Source organism: Schistocerca nitens, chromosome 5 (assembly GCF_023898315.1).
Source record: "Schistocerca nitens isolate TAMUIC-IGC-003100 chromosome 5, iqSchNite1.1, whole genome shotgun sequence".
Lineage (NCBI taxonomy): Eukaryota > Metazoa > Arthropoda > Insecta > Orthoptera > Acrididae > Schistocerca > Schistocerca nitens.
In genome coordinates, this window is record NC_064618.1 from 762,478,503 (window position 1) to 762,493,343 (window position 14,841).

A 14,841-nucleotide genomic window follows, 5' to 3' on the forward strand; every position below is an offset into this window, starting at 1 on the left:
AGAAGACATCTTCAATCTCTCGTTAGTGATAGATACTCGTATCAACGAGTCCTATATGGGTCGGTGAAATCATCATGGGAACGTATGATATCTCGTCCCCCCGAGGTTTCAGTCTGTCCATCGCTGTCCTCGCTGGGTTTTGGACTAAACTTTAAGAATACTGGGATCATACTTATGTCACACCGAATGCTGAACAGTGGAAATTAGTGATACATTTTGTCGAATCACTTAGTTTTGACCAGTTACCCTTTCCAAAAACAGTGAAAGATCTCGACAAAATGTCGGGTGAACATCTAAATTGGGAAGCACAAACTTTTACAACATGCAGGAAATCTCTCTCTCTTGATAGCATGTATTTCAGAAATTCAGAAAATAATTTTCACCTAAAGTACAACAAAAACTAGTCCAATCCTTAGTTCTGCCACATTTTTAGTACTGTCATATAGTTCAACAAGACACAAATAGCGAAAACACCAGACGACTCAAAGTAGGTATGGATACTTGCGTAAGGTATGTGTGTGGCGTTCTGTTGGTTGATCACATCAGTACTTTCTACTGTCAGTTAGGGTGGATACAATTAGGTAGGCAACGTGATTTTAGCACGCTCTGTTTTCTTTATCCATATCTTAGTCACAGGTGACACTTACTCGCATATTACACTACTGGCCATTAAAATTGCTGCACCACGAAGATGACGTGCTACAGACGCGAAATTTAACCGACACGAAGAAGATGCTGTGATATGCAAATGATTAGCTTTTCAGAGCATTCACACAAGGTTGGCGCCGGTGACGACACCTACAACGTGCTGACATGAGGAAATTTTCCAACCGATTTCTCATACACAAACAGCAGCTGACCAGCGTTGCCTGGTGAAACGTTGTTGTGATGCCTCATGTAAGGAGGAAAAATGCGTACCATCGCGTTTCTGACTATGATAAAGGTCGGATTGTAGCCTCTCGCGATTGTGGTTTATCGTATCGCGATATTGCTGCTCGCGTTGGTCGAGATCCAATGACTGTTAGCAGAATATGGAATCGGTGGGTTCAGGAGGGTAATACAGAACGCCGTGCTGGATCCCAACTACCTTGAATCACTAGCAGTCGAGATGACAGGCATCTTATCCACATGACTGTAACGGATCGCGCAGCCACGTCTCGATCCCCGAGTCAACAGATGGGGACGTTTGCAAGACAACACCCATCTGCACGAACAGTTCGACGACGTTTCCAGCAGAATGGACTATCAGTTCGGAGACCATGGCTGCGGTTACCCTTGACGCTTCATCACAGACAGGAGCACCTGAGATGCTATACTCGACGACGAACCTGGGTGCACGAACGGCAAAACGTCAATTTCTCGGATGAATCCAGGTTCTGTTTACAGCATTATGATGGCTGCATCCGTGTTTGGCGACATCACGGTGAACGTACATTGGAAGTGTGTATTCGTCATCGCCATACTGCCGAATCACCCGGCGTGATGGTATGGGGTGCCATTGGTTACACGTCTCGGTCACCTCTTGTTCGCATTGACGGCACTTTGAACAGTGTACGTTACATTTCAGATGTGTTACGACCCTTGGCTCTACCCTTCATTCGATCCCTGTGAAACCCTACATTTCAGCAGGATAATGCACGGCCGTATGTTGCAGGTCCTGTTAGGGCCTTTCTGAATAAAGAAAATGTTCGACTGCTGCCCTGGCCAGCACGTTCTCCAGATCTCTGACAATTGAAAACATCTGGTCAATGGTGGCCGAGCAACTGGCTCGTCACAATACACCAGTCACTACTCTTGATGAACCATGGTATCGTGTTTAGGCTGCATGGTCAGCTGTACCTGTAGACGCCATCCAAGCTCTGTTTGCCTCAATGCCCAGGTGTATCAATGCCGTTATTACGACCAGGGGTGGTTGTTCTGGGTACTGATTTCTCAGGGTCTATGCACCCAACTTGCGCGAAAATGTAATCACATGTCAGTTCTAGTATAATATATTTGTCCAATAAATACCCGTTTATCATCTGCATTTCTTACTGGTGTAGCAAAATTTAATGGCTAGTAGTGTAGATAATCATCTTGTGTTAGTAAATGCTTTGCAGGATATGATACGTCCAGCATCTTGGCTGTGCCAACACCTATCACTAAATTTATCTCCAGCTCCTCCTCTAGCAGTACGAATCTAGAACGAATGATCTAGTAATATGCGTTTTATCCAAATGAGAAGATTAATTAATACTTGATCGTCGTCATCGGGGAAACCACAGATATCTTTCGTCTAACATCGAACCCGTATTTCTACCTTATGCTTTCCTCATCCATAACTATTTTTCATTCCTTTCGCCCCCCTCACTTCCTAACTTTACAATATTTTTTGCCCTTCTCTAGACCAGTCAACTTATCTTCGAGATCTTATTTCTTCTTTAATGCTGCCCTACATTTCTATTACATATCGTTCCACACAATCTACAAAAACATATTAGGAAAATTACTTAACACAGAGTTAATTAGACTGATATCTCTGAAAAGTCATATATTACTTAATTTGCACGACCTGCAAAAAAAAAAAATAAAGTCCACAAGACATTTCGGATGTCAACGCAACTTAGTACACACACACACACACACACACACACACACACACACCACCGGCTGGTAAATACACACAGCAAAAAAAAGTTTTGCACCACTCCAGTTCCCAGAACTCCTGAAGATACACGTTGCCTATGGATATTGTATCACAACCCAGTCCCTTTGATTGTTCAGAGATGTCACTAAACCCGACCAAAAATGTAAAGAACAATGCATGAGCAGCGCCTATTAGACGGAGGGGGTCCAACAGGCGATCAGTTCCAGTCACTCCACAAGGAAGGAGGTACACGGCTCGTGTTGTCTGTAGTTCAGCCATGCCTAGACTGTCACCGTGGTTTGATCGCGTCCGCATTTTTGCTTTGTGCCAGGAAGAGCTCTGAACAGGGGGAGTGTCCAGGCGTCTCGGAGTGAACCAAAGCGATGTTGTTCGGACACGAAGGACATACAGAGAAACAGGAACTGTCGATGACACGCCTCGCTCAGGCCGCCCAAGGACTACTACTCCAGTGGAAGACCGCTACCTACGGATTCTGGCTCGAAGGAACCCTGATAGTAACGCCACCATGTTGAACAATGGTTTTCGTGCAGCCACAGGACGTCGTGGTACGAATCAAACTGTGCACAATAGTCTTCATGATGCGCAACTTCAGCACCCTGCACCGCGATGCAGATGGGCCCAACAACATGCCGAATGGACCACTCAGGATTGGCATCACGTTCTCTTCACCGATAAGTGTCACGTATGCCTTCAACCACACAATCGCTGGAGACGTGTTTGGAGGCGACCCGGCCAGGCTGAACGCCTTAGACACACTATCCAGCGAGTGCAACAAGGTGGAGGTTCCCTACTATTTTGGGATGGCATTATGTGGGGCCGACGTACGCCGCTGGTGGCCATGGAAGGCGCCGAAGCGGCTGTGCAATATGTGAATGCCATCCTCCGACAGATAGTGCAACCATATCGGCAGCATTTGCGCCCCCATCGTGTACATCTTGTGAATGACTTCCTTCAGGATAACGATATCGCTCGGCTAGAGTGGCCAGCATGTTCTCCAGACATGAACCCTTTCGAACATGCCTGGGATAGATTGAAAATGGCTGTTTATGGACAACTCTGAGGGATCTACGCCGAATCACCGTTGGAGAGTGGGACACTCTGGACCAACAGTGCCTTGATGGACTTGTGGATAGTATGCCACGACGAAAAGAGGCATGCTTCGGTGCAAGAGGACGTGCTATGTGTATAAGTGTTATCGGTGTATACAGCAATCTGGACCACCACCTATGAAGGTCTCGCTGTAAGGTGGCACAACATGCAGTGTGTGGTTTTCATGAGCAATAAAAAGGGAGGAAATGATGTTTATGTTGATCTCTATTCCAATTTTCTATACAGGTTCCGGAACTCTCGGAACCGAGGTGATGCAAAACTTTTCTTAATGTGTGTAAAAGCAAAAATTGTTTGTATCATGTAGATCGGTCACCCTACCAGGCCTGGTAGGGTAAATAAAGAACGAGAACAGCATCAGATGTTGAGTAATCACTGGGAAGAACACGAAGATATCGCGTACTCGTGTGAGACAGCGTTTTCAGTACCTGACAAGAGTTTCAAATTGTGTAACATTGCTGCAGCAAATATGCCTATTTCGTCTGTGAAAACGGACTCGATAAGCAAACTTAGCTATCAGTAAATGGAATGTAACCTGCGTAACATTGTGCGGATGTTGTATGAGTGTTAGTTTTACTGTCCTTTAAGCCCTCAACAGATCGTTACACGAAAAACTTAAAACTAACATTTGAATAAGCTACGTGACTGCGTATTTGAATAAGAATTTACGAGTGATAGAGAATCTGACTTGTGCACCGGAATTTACTGGCTTAGGGTACATGACATGTTGTGGGGTGTCAGTGTCTCTGTTTTGGCTCTCACCTCTTTAGATGGCTGCCTTTTTCCATGTGGTTTACAGTAATTCGCAGCATCAACGGCTAAAGCTTATTGTTATTAAGAATGAATTTAATAAAAAGGAGTTTGATTGGGTCCTGTTAACCACTAAATAACTAGTGAGAAGGGATTTTAAATTAAGTCTATTTAAAACTTCAGAAATAATGTACAATGACAATGACAATGAGAATGTATAAATCATGGCTGAGTGCCAGATTAACAAATTATTTCAATTTTCAAGTTACACTAACATTTAATAACCACACCATAATATTGAGATGTGGAGAATAATTATTAGTATTTGGAGAATAAGGAGGCTTTCTTAACTGACAAACAAAACATGGGATTATTGCAAACTCGGACTAACAATCATGAGCCTAACGCTGCAACTGCTTTTGCGCTATGTTTGGGAATTTTACCTTGAATTTCATCTCCAAGAGCAATTAAGCCATTTAAATCTCTCCTGGCTGTGTAAATGAAATCAGGCCCTGAGTATGGTAAGATCTGCCCTCACCGACGTGAGGGTAGCATGACACGTCTTCTGTCTCGGAGTTCTCGACCGACACTACTACATCCACTCTCACAGACAGACCTCGTCTCACAACAATGCTTAGAATCACGCTCCCATGTTTCGGCCTCAGATTGTTACTATCGATATCTCAGCACTTACACAATGCAAAGAATAGCGTTAAGTTGACTACACCGTTTTCAATGTAATTGAGAGTTCTGGCACACTCCTTAGAATGGACCTCATAATGGACCAACATTCGGTGGGCTGATGTGAAAGTGACCCGGGGTGGATTCCATGGGAACGTGAGAGCAGATATACTCTTCTTCCATGTTCCTGTGGACCACATCTGACGACCTCAAGAGTGGATCGCCCTACTGTGCACCAAATACATCGTCAGCCCATCACATCTGCGCCTCCCGTCTGAAAACAAGTAATGGTCAACTTGCAATATTGTGTGTCATTCCCCAACATTGGTCAGAGACCAGCCGCAGCTGGGCTAGGAAGTTACCGACCCAAGTGTAGTTGCCTTGGCGGCAGCAGCTCTCCCTCTATCAAAGCACCGACGTTACACCCTTAAGTAAGCGGCATCTGAAGCGTCCAGTTCATGGACGACCTCAACGTGCAGTGTCAAATGATTAAGCAACCCGCAATTTCATCGCTGTCAAATGTCGGACAGGGTGGCTGTTGCTCATTTGCGATACCGTCCATTCTATGTTTACATCTATTGACGCCTTGTTGATTTTATTTGTAAGTAAAACTTAGTTTCTGCTTTCCGTCTAGTCCTTTTGAATTTACGTAAAGCCTTCTCCGTAGCAATAAATGTGTTATTTCTTAAGTTTTAGATTTTTCCCCATTAGCATTTGAAATTTTTATGGTGACATCAGAAGGAAAATTATTTTTCTTTTCTCATTTTCCATTGTCATGCTTGATTTTAGTGTTTAACCTAGGCAGTCACTATTTGCAGGAAAAGAGTGTCCTAAAAATCAAGTCTCTGGATTTTGATCAAATGCAATACATGTGAGCTCGTGGTGCCGGTGTCCGTGCAATAACTGTAGAATGACATGACCGATTGTCATTAACAGTGTACCAACATAGCAGGAAAAACATAAGCGGGGGCAAGCTGTGGATGCCGCACTTCACCATTTTTTCATATTGCAGGTCACTAGAACAACCAGCAACGATCAAAAAAAAAGGTGCAAGAACTACAGTTTTCAGTTCTAATATATTAATCCATAACATAGAATCAGATTACAAGTACTTAAGCTCTATATGATGACAGACTGAAATGTTTTGCTTCACTTAGTTTATATTTAAAACCACATAGATTATAACAACATCACGATGCCTCGTTTGTACAGGATATCACAAAATGGTATCAATGACATCTCTATAAATATTGTTATGCCTCTGTTGTAACATTTGAAAAATCGTGGTTTAGATATTCGTCTGGTATGTGGAGCCAGAGGTTGAAATTCCCATCTAGCGATTCTTATTCACGTTTCTCTTTGTGTAACATATAATTCCTGTGTGGGCGCATGAGCTTGTCCTCTTGGTTATTGTGAACAAAAGAGACAGTTTCCAGTAACTGTAAGAAGGGGGCTTTCTAGGCTGGATATGATTGGTTAGCCTTTCTGTAATCCTTCTAAATAGGTTGTGGTCGAGATTGGCTGTATTTCCTGAATATCTAGGGACTTTTTCATTGTGACACTTGTTCCTCCACCACCTGTTGTAAACACTTTCCAGGCAGGGAGCTGCGTTGTACAGAGAAATTCCATTAGCAGGAAGTAGTGAGAATGGCTAGTGGGGTCCATAGTATGAAACTAAGACCAATTGGCGGAGTGGTTTCTAGCGCTTCATATCGGGGTAGTTGATTAGCAGTCCTCTTTGGTGTTAGGGTCAATGGATTTCTGGAAACGTATGACGGTTCGGTACCATTAAGGAGTTTCTGAGTTCGAAGTTATAGTTGTCCACTGTAGTCCGTGGAGTATTTCATCCCGTAAAGGAAACTGAAATAACTGGAGTTGCTTTTAGCGGGTGCAGATTTGAAGTATTCATCAACTGCCCGGTTTTGGTGAGCAAGTTTGCGGTTTGGTACACGGACACACTTGCTAGATAGAGATCAGTGTTAGTTACATGGAGATTTCATGGAAGAGAAAAAATTGGCGAGGTTTAATTGATGCAATTAATATAGATTTGCTCTCATGGAAACTTGAAGTCCTTGGAATTCCGTTTCTGTTTTCCGGAGGAAATTATCGAAGGAATTCTCTAGGCGCCAACCGGAATAAACTGTCAATAGCGAACATTTCCCAGTCTAGTGGTATCATCTCGGAATCCGTCTGCCAGCAGTTAGAGTGCTACAAGACAACAAGTCTTGTTGGTCAAAATTCAGATTGGTTTTAATAGTGGAAGGAAGTAGAGGATAAACCCTGATCCGCCAGAAAATCTTTCCCAGTTATTCTTTCGAGTAATATGTCGTGTAATTTGTCTGACGCACCGCACATCACCAACAGTTTGGGGTTCGCGGATACAGCCGCCACCTGATTTCGTGTCAGGCCACGGACGCTCTGTGAACTAGAATGAAGGAATTGATTGATTGATTGATTTTTATTGCCCAAAAACAAAACATTTACAGGGATGCAAAGCTTGTATAGGCAACGTCAATAAATGTACAAACAACAATGACAATAAATACACAAGTAATTAATCTATGTTAGAAATTATGCTCACAGAAATCTTCCATTGATTAAAAACCGTTTTGAATTAATAAAGTTCTTACAAATATCTTAATTTTTTCGGCTCCAGACTCTTGACTGACTCTGGTAGTTTATTAAATAGCTTTACAGATGTGTGTTTGAAGCTGTTTAGAGTTTTGGTATATGAGCAGTAGTCTTTTCGTACATCATTACAGTGTCGTGTGTTATAACTATGTACATCAGAATTCAGATCAAAACTAGACAAGTCGTAGACTCACCTCAGATGATGTTGCCCGCAGCAGGCAGCGAAACGTCAGGGACAAGTATTTCTACTATTGGACCACGGCCTCTTAGCCCGGAAGTTTTAATTACTGAAGACGCCGGCCGTGAAAGCCTACACGCTATGATTAAAACTAGACAAGTTCTTTTTAATGTATAAGAGACACTGAAATACGTATATAATACTAAGTTTAATAAATAATTCTCTACAGTGAGTTCTAGGTGGTACTTTACATATCAGTCTGACAGCTTTTTTCTGGGCTGTAAATAAGCATTTTGAGTAGCAATTATTTCCCCACAAGATTGTCCCATACGTCAAATCAGAGTGAATATAACTATAATAGACAGAAAGCAAAATTTTCTCATCTACTGTTGCTTGTAATTTTCCAAGCATAAATATTCCTTTAGAAATTTTTGGTGCTCAGTAATTCACATGTGCCTGCCAGCCTAGATTATTTTGCAAAACAATGCCAAGAAACTTTACAGGAACTGTCTCTAAGGCGATTCTATTGTTATACGAAATGTTTAATTCCTGTGTTTTATTTATGTTCATAGACAGGCTATTGGCATTGCACCAGCCAGAAAGTATATGTACCTTGAGTGAGGTAGAGTTACTTATGTTATTACTCGTAGGCACTGTAACACTTAAACTGATATCATCTGCATACAGGAAACAGTTTGTAGTATCATCTATTACATTGCTAGGTAGGACATTCATATAAAATATGAACAAGAGAGGGCCCGAAATTGACCCTCGAGGAACACCATCGTTAATGGGTAAGAAACTAGAATATTGGTTATTGAAGTAAACAGTTTGAGATCTATTAGATAAGTATGACTGAATCATTTTAACAGCAGAGACTGAGAAACCTACAGTTTTTAATGTTCCAGTGCTGTCCTGAAGCAGTCAAAACGAATGCCAAGTTGGTTACTGTTCAAATGTTCAAATGTGTGTGAAATCTTATGGGACTTAACTGCTAAGGTCATCAGTCCCTAAGCTTACACACTACTTAACCTAAATTATCCTATGGACAAACACACACACACACCCATGCCCGAGGGAGGACTCGAATCTCCGCCGGGACCAGCCTCACAGTCCGTGAATGCAGCGCCCAGACCGCTCGGCTAATCCCACGCAGCCAAGTTGGTTACTCCCTTTCCTGCACTTAAATGGTCTCTGACTCAGACGTCCATGTGGACGGGAGAAACACTAGCCGTCCTTCCTTTCCTTTCACGTCAAGGTTCGGTGACATTTCCTGACTGACTAGAGTTGTACATTTTGCCTAGTTACGGTAGGAACTGATGAACATCGCTCAAGGACGATGGTTAATTTAAATAAAAAAAAATTCGACACGAAATTCATGATCTGCCAGTTGGGGGGGTGAAGGATCAGAGTATGAAAAACTTCTCTAAGAAGTTAGACGATTACATTTGCAGAGCAGAGTGTCATCGAGAAGATGTGGTTGGTAAACAGTGGTCATCTGAACTGCGCAACAGGCAAATTGCAATGCTTGGGTCCCGTCAGTTTTTTACTCTTGGAGGTGAAATTGTTTTTACATCCTGTTTACGACAAGTTTCCATTAAACTCTGATGAGGCAGGAAATCTGCTGACCTTTTGGAGAGAAGTGTTCCCCTGCAGCTTTAGATGAGGATCTGGGATCTGAGCGAACAGTTCACTAAGTCCTGCGCTATTTCGCTCGATAGTTTTACTATGTTATTCAAAATTTCTTGTCCTTTAAATTACCAGTAACGTGCAACCAGCGATAAGTAAGCATAGCAAATCAGAATAGGCCGCTTTCTTTGTTTCCACGCTGGTGTAATTTCTGTTCGGGCAGTGCTTGCGTGTGCGTGTGCGTGTGTGTGTGTGTGTGTGTGTGTGTGTGTGCAGACTGCGGTCGCGGGCGCAGACGGCTGGACGCCGGCACGGCGCCCCGGCGGCCCCTCGCTGTGGCCGCTGCCTGTGTCTGGTGCCCGGTGTCTGCCCGGCACCGCGGACCGGCGCCGCCCACGTCAACAGACGGCGCCGATCGATCGCTGCTGCCGCAGAGCCGCTGACGTCAAGGCCTCTGGCGCGATGCACGGGATAAGCAAGGTCAGGGCGGCGACCACGCTGACGACGCAGTCAAAGCAGATAACCCTGTTGCAATTACGTCCGAGCTGTTCCCAATTTGGCACCTACATCCACAGCAGGTTGTGCTACGAGCGCGTGGCCGCATAGTCTAAGACCAGATAAACCTAAAGAAGGGCGGCACGGAGTGGAGACGAGCAGATTTCTACAAATTACAGGTACATACAGGGTGCTTACTGTGGTGCTGGCAGAAGAGCCAACACTGTGTTACGAGAGGAGGCCGAAATACAAGCGTTTAGCTGAAGCAGGCTGGCGTGAGGAGGGAGGACTATACTGACGTGAGGTCTGGAACATGACAAGGAATTCATAAAGAGGACGTAATTAGTTGGATACTTAACTTTAATCCATTAATGATGAACATCGCTCTTGACGGTACATGATTCACAATATTGTCTGTTCAGAAGACATAGTAACTGAATATGGTGCCTTGCTAGGTCGTAGCAAACGAGCGTATGTACACAGTGAATCATCGCTAGCAAAGTCGGCTGTACAACTGGGAGGACTGCTAGGGAGTCTCTCTAGACTAGACCTGCCGTGTGGCGGCGCTTGGTCTGCAATCACTGATAGCGACGACACGCGGGTCCGGCGTATACTAACGGACCGCGGCCGATTTAAAGGCTACCACCTAGCAAGTGTGATGTCTGGCGGTGACACCACAATTATAATTAAAGTTTAACTTTCAAAACGCTGTAGAAATGACACTGAGCCGTGCTCCAGCTTGCGTTTGTGCCGTTGACAAATTGGCGTCGAGTACTCGGAATCTGACCTCTCATTTTCTTAGTGCGTTCACTGGCACCACTACGTTTGCTCGCTTTGTCTGTCCGTGAGTGGCAGCAGCGGCGTTTGTCGATAGCGAGTATTGTGGTACTATCTTTGGAGCGACCTCTAGTACACTACTGGCCAATAAAATTGCTACACCACGAAGATGACGTACTACAGACGCGAAATTTAACCGACAGGAAGAAAATCCTGTGATATGCAAATTATTAGCTTTTCAGAGCATTCACTCAAGGCTGGCGCCGGTGGCGACACCTACAACGTGCTGACATGAGGAAAGTTTCCAACCGATTTCTCGTACACAAACAGCAGTTGACCGGCGTTGCCTGGTGAAACGTTGTTGTGATGCCTGGTGTAAGGAGGAGAAATGCGTACCATAACGTTTCCGACTTTGATAAAGGTCGGATTGTAGCCTATCGCGATTGCGGTTTATCGTATCGCGACATTGCTGCTCGAGTTGGTCGAAATTCAATGACTGTTAGCAGAATATGGAATCGGTGGGTTCAGGAGGGGAATACGGAACGCCATGTTGGATCCCAACGGCCTCGTATTACTAACAGTCGACATGGCAGGCATCTTATCCGCATGGCTGTAACGGATCGTGCAGCCACGTCTCGATCCCTGAGTCAACAGATGGGGACGTTTGCAAGACAACAACCATCTGCACGAACAGTTCGACGAGGTTTGCAGCAGCATGGACCATGAGCTCGGAGACCATGGCTGCGGTTACCCTTGACGTTGCACCACAGACAGGAGAGCCTGCGATGGTGTACTCAACGAGCCGGGCAGGGTGGCGGAGTGGTTCAAGCCGCTACAGTCGGGAACCGCGCGACCGCTACGGTCGCAGGTTCGAATCCTGCCTTCGGCATGGATGTGTGTGATGTCCTTAAGTTGGTTAGGTTTAATTAGTTCTAAGTTCTACGGGACTGATGACCTCAGAAGTTAAGTCCCATAGTGCTCAGAGCCATTTTTTTTTTTTTTTTTTTTTTTTTTTTACTTAACGACGAACCTGGGTGCACGAATGGCAAAACGTAATTTTTCGGATGAATCCAGGTTCTGTTTACAGCATCATGATGGTCGCATCCGTGTTTTGGGACATCGCGGCTAACGCACATTGAAGCGTGTATTCGTCATCGCCATACTGGCGCATCACCCGGCGTGATGGTATGGGGTGCCATTGGTTACACGTCTCGGTCATCTCTTTTTCGCATTGACGGCATTTTGAACAGTGGACGTCACATTTCAGATGGGTTACGACCCGTGGCTCTACCCTTCATCCGATCCCTGCGAAACCTACATTTCAGCAGGATAATGCACGACCGCATGTTGCAGGTCCTGTACGGGCCTTTCTGGATACAGAAAATTTTCGACTGCTGCCCTGGCCAGCACATTCTCCAGATCTCTCACCAATTGAAAACGTCTGGTGAATGGTGGCCGGGTAACTGGCTCGTCACAATACGCCAGTCACTACTCTTGATGAACTGTGGTATCGTGTTGAAGCTGCATGGGCATCAGTACCTGTAGACGCCATCCAAGCTCTGTTTGACTCAGTGCCCAGGCGTATCAAGGCCGTTATTACGGCCATAGGTGGTTGTTCTGGGTACTGATTTCTCTGGATCTATGCACCGAAATTGCGTGAAAATATAATCACATGTCAGTTGTAGTATAATATATTTGTCCAATGAATACCCGTTTATCATCTGCATTTCTTGTTGGTGTGGCAATCTTAATGGCCAGTAGCGTATTTCCGGGTCGTCGTGTGTCGGAGTTCAGTTGAGTTGGGACGGAGCAGCAGTGAAGTCCGCACAGCGCCAGTACTCGCCCGACCGCTGGCGACATAAATGCACTATCCGGTGGAAGGATGTGATCGCGAGAGTGCACGACCACTCGAGGTGCGGATTCAGCGAGTTTAAGCTGAATGGATCGTTATATTCGAGTGTGCAACCTTCAGGCGCGCGTGTGTGTCTGTCCGTGGAAGTCACCTCAAGGCAATAAGCTGTCAGTCGACGATTCATACTGGCACCTTTCCCTTGCCTGACTTGAGTGTGGACGACCGTTGGTTGGTTGGTCGGTCGGTCGGTCGGTCGGTCGTCTCGTCGCACGACGTGCATTTGGTGTCGACTTGTGGTTCGTGCTTGTTGTTCCACAGTAATTGGTTTTAGTATTGTTTGAGTTGTTGGTGGAATTGTTTTCGCCGGTGCGTGTGTATCTAGTGTGTTTGAATGAGCAGTTATTTTAACGCTGTCTGCGTACTGCATTGGTGGAGGGGCTCCTTCTGCCTTTCGGTGTTTTAAAAGCCGGATTCTGCAAACGCAGTGCTGCCTGTCACTTCGCCCTCGCCTGAATTATTCCATCATTATACTAGTTATCAGAGGTTAGTTGGATTTGGTAAGAGGGTTGGTCAGCGTTTAAAGTGTCCCTAGTTTGAGCTGCCATCCTGTTACGTGAGCATAACGCTTGTCTGCCTGTCTCACGGCTTACGCAGCTGTTGGGACTTTTCTCAGGTCGATCCTTGGAGCGTTGTCTGTGGATCACTCCCTTCTTTATTTGGTCTGATTGTGTCAATTGTTTAAAAATAATATTTTGTTTAAATTATTCCTATTGCTTGTGGCCTTCAGCCGACAAATAATTGAATTCTTCTTAATAACGCCTTCAGCCGTCAGTGTCGCTTGTGTTACAGTCAATTTTTTAGAATTATTGTTTTAAAATTTATTTTGGTATTTTGCAGCGGGTAGTTGTCTTCCTCATTTGTATTTCAGGCCTTCAGCCGTTAGTTGATCTGAAGTATTGCTCGTGGCCTTAAGCCGACAAATAATTCGAATTATCTCCTAATAAGGCTTTCAGCCGTCAGTGTAGCTTGTGTTACAGTGAATTTTTAGAAAATGATTGTTTCTAAAAAAATTATTTCCTTAAATAAAGTGTACGTGTTTACTGTGCAACCAGTGGTAACTGATTAGGCCCCGTCCACACCTTTTCCTGCTTTTCCTAAGTCCCACGTCTCAAACACGACTGGTCAGAATGACAAATTGCAACGGAATATTATCGAAGAGGGGAGAAAATGTACGGCAGAAGAAGAAAAAAATGCTGTGAAAATTGATCAATAGATGGCGCTGTATGTGTCAGAATACGTAAATGAAAACACCTGTCATGTCCACGACCCATTGAAGTTGGTGTAAACACACCGGGTACACCTTTTCTTCCTTTCGAGTCTGCGACGTTCGCCATGACTGTTTCAGTGCAGGATCGCGCTCTGCTTGTAAAGCTATATTACAATAATGATGACTGTGCACACGTCGCTCGACGGAACTTCCGGACACTGAAGGGTTTGAAAAAAGGCATCGGTCCTACGACGGCGGTAGGTCTAGAGAAAATGATTCGGAAATTCGAAAATATGGGTCCTTTTGGTGTGCAACCTGGTACAGGGAGGAAACCAATTGATTCGACGTCAGTGGAAGCAGTGGCCGCAGCAACACAGGAGGAGATGAGCGGTGGGGTGCACGGAGAATTGCCCGAACATTGGACATACCAGTGAGAACGGTGCGTAGAATCCTACGAAACATCCTTCTTTCCTATCCATTCAAAATTACCCATGTGCACGAGTTGCTTCCTGTTGATCTGCCAGCAAGAGAGACCTTTGCTTTAGAATTTCTTGCTCGCATACAAGTGGACAATGACTGGCCGTGAAAGATTTCGTGGAAAGCTGAAGCCCACTTCCATATAACAGGATATGTCAATACAAAGAATTGTCAATTATGGGAAACGGAAAATCCACACGCAAATCGACCAGTACCACTTCATCCTGAAAAGGTCACTGTTATGCAGGTTTACGGCATCATTTATCATAGGGCCATATTGTTTCGAAGAGACAGGTGCGTCCGGTCCTGTTACCTGTACCGTCACTGGTAAGCGCTATGAGTGACTTCTG